Here is a 5,405-nt window from a genome sequence, read left to right as displayed (position 1 = left end):
AGATTTCTTTACCTTTGTTTCCCCCTGTCCAGTCTTTGTGCTAAGATAAGGTAAGCTAAGCTAAGCTAAACTAAGCCAAGATAAGATAAGCGGCTGCTGGCTGTACCTTCATATTTAGAAGACAGGTGTGAGTGTTATTGATCCTCTCTTCTAACTCAGATCAGGTGCCCTATGGTACAGTGCATGATAGACTGCTAAACACACAGACACACGTCTAGTAAATTAGAAAACCCTGAACTTATACACAAGTATATAAGGCTGTGCTGTCAATCAAACATCATCTGTCAGTGTTGACTAAAGCCTGCAGAAAGTCCACCATCAGAGCTGTGAAAGGAGCCGCTTCGCCCTGATTCAGACGCCCAGAACAAAACGTCTTCTTTGACTATGTATCAGTTCTGAAGGCAAAATCAAAATCAAAACTGCCCGTCCCTCCCACCCTCCCTCCCCCTGCTGGATGGATGACTTTGACGGTAAAATGCTGTCAATGCCCATCAAATCAAGTATGAACATGGACCTTCACACACACACACACACACACACACACACACACACACACACACACATATATACAGACGCTTCAATGTCAACAAATTTAAATTATTTTTCCTCCTCTCAAGCTCACGATACACACACACACACACACACACACACACACACTTAGTGCTGACCACTGGCGGCTCAGAATAGATGTTCCAAGTTGGACGCAGTTGATGTAACTATTATTTCTCCTCTCTTTTCTGCTCTACTCTCCCCTGGTTCATGTTACACCTATCTCGTCTTCTCTCCCTCCTCCTCCTCTGCTGCCGCTGCTCTCTCCTTTCTTTCTATTCATCTCCTCTCTCTCTCTCTCTCTCTCTCCTTCCTCCCCTTTCCTCTCCTCTGACTAGGCTCAACTCACTCCAGTATTTTTAGTATTTGTGAGTAGGCGTCGCCAGGTCCTTATGAATTTTCATGGGTTTGTTTAGTGTGTAGGCTGACACGCTGCTCTCTCTCTCTCCCCCTCTTCTTCTATCTCTCTCTCTCTCTCTCTCTCTCTCTCTCACATTCACACACACACAATCACAACAGTTTAAGAACACAAGTGTACATGCAAACACACACACACACACACACACACGTGTTAAGTGTGTAGGCTGACTGCTGGTTAATGAGGATGTTTGGAGTCTTGGGAAGAGCCAGCAGCCTACAGCGGGCCTGTCAAAGTCAACACTATCATCCTCATCGTCCTCCATCATCCTCCCTTCTTCTTCTCCTCTCTGACTTATGCCTCTTGTTTTCCTTCTGTCTCCTCTCCAGCCGCAGGGGTGTTCAGATGGAGACGTTCTTAATCCAGGAAATTAATTATCTTCATTTATCTGCTTCATCTCACACCCCTACAGTGTGGCTATATGTGGTATGCCCAATCTCATGTGTATGTGTGTGTGTGTGTGTGTGTGTGTAGCCCTGGGATTATATCTGTGTATCTGCAGGAATACACACATGTATTGTATGTATGAGTGTGTTATGTGTTGTATGTTACTGCAGGGGTACAAGGAACATGTATTCTACTGCTATGTGTTACAGTAATTGCATTACAGGCTGACATGTGGGGCAGCTCAATTCTATTAATTAAATAAGAGGCAGAGGCTTGTGTCTGAGTGTGTGTTGTTGCCCCATCCATTAGATACGAGCATATGGATCACGTCAGGAAGAATTAGGCCGCTGAGGTCCTCACACCCTGTCTCAGAGGGAGCGACACACACAGGAACACACATATACATACGCACATAATCGCACACTCTTCTCAGACAGGCTCTGTGATGCGTTTTGTGATGTTTTCCATGCAAGCCATTTCAAAGAAAGTCTGGACGGCTGCAGTGGGACTCCTCACGTCTTTGTTCTCCTCTCTCCTGCTCCTCTGGCTACAGCTGGTCTATGGCTTGTGACAGATCCTCCAGCCTCGGCATGTGCTGATTTGCAGCATGCATAAGTGTGTGTGTTGGTGTGTCTGAGAGTGTGTGTTTGTCTATGTGCTCCTCTCTGCTCCTCTCTCCTGTCCCACTTCAGCCCAGATTAGAGCGTCCGTCTCCTAAGGGAGACAAAAATATAAAAATAAGGCTTTTTACCGGAACACTGATCTAAACACACACACACACATATTCACACATATTGCGCACACACACACACACACACTACGCACTCATGTAAGGGTGCATTATGAAAGCCTACAGAGAGTAGGGCAGAGAGAGCCCTTTTACACCAGTATCCCAAAAAAACTCTTTTTCTTTGAGTAGTCGGCAAACTGCAGATAGATAGATAGATAGATAGATAGATAGATAGATAGATAGATAGATAGATAGATAGATAGATAGATAAACCATAATAAGCCACTAATAAATTCTAATAATTATATATTTAAATAACTAATAATTCTTCATCCTCCTCCAGTAAAACCTGAGTTGTTTCTTCTACTAGCGCTTTAAGAAGCTCCCTTCAAATGGACAGTTTCACCACCTGCATATTTAACATGTCTATTTTAATAATTTAACAAACGTACACTTACATATTTCACTAAAAAACAAGAATGTCAAGCTGCCAGTGGCGCTAGAAGAGATGTCAGCAGATCACCGAACTTGTCCTTTCCTCGCCATCGCTACACTACAGCTCCAGTGTTGACTGGCTTTTTCCAGAGATTTCAACCGTTTCCTGGTCTTCACCAATGGACGGACCATGAGATGAGGTTGAAAGCTCTGGGAAAAGCTTGTGAATGTGAGTCAAGATTGGATTATTTTGATAACAACAAACAAATCCTTTTTATTAATGGCTTATTACAGATGAATAATGTGAGCCATCAATAGCACACTTTTACAGGGGTTTACACATTGTAATTAATGCATGTATTACTGGTTAAATAATTCATATTTGATAGATCAATAATAAGATATTAATGACAACTTTTGTTCTTTATCTTTTTATAAATTCATCACCTTTTTTGTTTGGTTGTCATAAAGTCTGCAGTTAGAAATGTTACATCATTAAAGGAATAGTTCAGCATTTTAGGAAATACACGTATTCCTCCTTATCAGTTACCGGGCCTGATCTATAAAGCTTTAATGAAGGTTTTATTAACCATTAATATGTTTGTTACGACTTATTAGCCCGATAGATAGATAGATGGACAGATGGATAGATAGATAAATTAACAAGACCCAGACAAGTAGAAAAATGTAACCTTTACTTATTTACAGATTGTACAGAGGTACTGAGTGACAAGGTATTTACAACACAACTAGTAGCTTAGAAACCCCTGAACTTATACACAAGTGAGATACACAGCAGGGAGACCCAGAGGACTACACACCAACACACACCATCCACCCAGTACTATATGTATATGTGTGTGTGTACACCCGGGCCAAAATAAGAACTGTGCTGCGCCTGGGAACGTTTTCCACATGTCCCTCGTCGACGGCTGGGGTTGTGCAGGAGCCGGGGAGCGTAACCATCCAAGGCCCCGGCCAGACATGGTGCACCGACCAGGGTGGAGGGGAGCGTGGGGACGTGTAGCCCAGTAGGTCTAACTCAGGGAGAACTCAAGTGTTGCAGCAAAATAGGTACCACCAGAAACACGAGCACATCATGCAATTTAAAAAATCAAAAAATTAAACAAAAGGTTGGTGTAAAAATCTCCGTGATGGTGGACATACAAAACTCGATCTACACGCTCTCTTAACCACAACAGTACAGACGCAACATGTGTGTTTGTGTGTGTGTGTGTGTGTGTGAGAGAGACTGTATTTGTGTTATATGAGTAAGAGCCAGGTCAAATGTAATGTGTGGGATGAAGGGAAGAGTGTACAGAAAAGTACACACACACACACACACACACACACACACACACACGCACACACACACACACACACACACACACACACACACACCAAACACACACACACACACACACACCACAAACAACCTCTAAATACACAAATCATCCTCAGTCTTATATAAATGCCTGCACGGTGTAAAACATGCACACACACACACACACACACACACGCACACACACGCACACACACACACACACTCGCTCACACTGAGGTGAAACAGCACAGACTCGTAGTGGAAGAGAACTATGTGGGTGGGAGGGGGTTTGTATTAGCCACACAGGCTGGACTATCATTATTCATTCAGCGTGATTCAGATGAGAGACCCAGCTACGTGTGGCTAGTTAACCGGTGAGCTGACCAGGACAGTTAACTAGTCCATTAACCCAGCAGTGAGGACTGTACAGTGAGGTCCCAACCAACCAACAACACACCAGAGAAAATAAATAATAAATAAATAATAATAATAAAAAAAAAAAAAAAAAAAATCACACAAGAATCTAAAACATGCCAGTCTTTTTTTTTTTTAAAGGAGCAGAATAAAAAGCCACGTTGTTATTGAAATGAATTCAACACTTAATACCATTCAAATCAAACAAATGAATTCAGTTTCTAACATTTAAAACAAAGATTTCTCTGTACAGAAGTATAATATTGCAACCTGATATTGTGCATATAACTCACACACCAAACCTGTTAAGATTACCAAAAGAGGGGCAGCGTTCACCGTTCAAAGGTGCGTTTTTTGTTTCAAACTGTCTTGCATTCTTTGCAGCCATATATATAGATATATGTATATGTGTATGTGTGTGTGTGTGTGTGTGTGTGTGTGTGTGTGAGAGAGAGAGAGAATAGAAAATAGAAAGAGAGAGAATAGAGACAGATGCTCAGCTAATGGGATATCAAGTCCTTTTCCCATCAAAATCCTTGTGCTCAAAAATCAATGCCCTTACTCAGTAGATTATGGATTTCTAGAACACTCATACACACATTGCCAGCTCGTCAAGTGTGTGTGTATGTATGCATGTGTGTGTGTGTGTGTGTGTGTGTGAATGAGTGTTGCCTCTGTAACGAGTCACTTTGCAAACTCTCTGCGTTGCCACGTGACTCTCTCTGCTGAGACACAGCGCCGCGTTCTCACCAACAGAGAGCCACACAAGTACCAGCTACTCTGGCGCTCGTCCACAAGTATTAATTTGATGAGTAAATCTGCAACAGTGATGCACTCAGCCTCTAAATTCACTACGGAAACATTAAAACGGGCCTCGAGCTCTTTTGTTCAACATAGAAAGTTATTAGAAAAAAGTACTGTATCCTACGAGAGCCGGTTGTTGAATCTGATGAATTCTTACGACTACGGATATTAAGTGATTTCCAACAATATGTTGCGTTTTTAAACACCACGACTGAACTTTATTCTTCTGATACTCAATCTACTCTATAGAAAGAAGCAGGGAAGGAGCGAAAAAGACAAAGGAAGAATTAAGAAAACAAACAAAAACTGATGAATGATGAAGGAAAGGCCAGAACGCCGGGTGA

Source organism: Seriola dumerili, unplaced genomic scaffold, assembly GCF_002260705.1.
Source record: "Seriola dumerili isolate Sdu_G_001 unplaced genomic scaffold, Sdu_1.0 BDQW01000035.1, whole genome shotgun sequence".
NCBI lineage: Eukaryota > Metazoa > Chordata > Actinopteri > Carangiformes > Carangidae > Seriola > Seriola dumerili.
Note: the sequence above shows the minus strand (reverse complement) of the source record.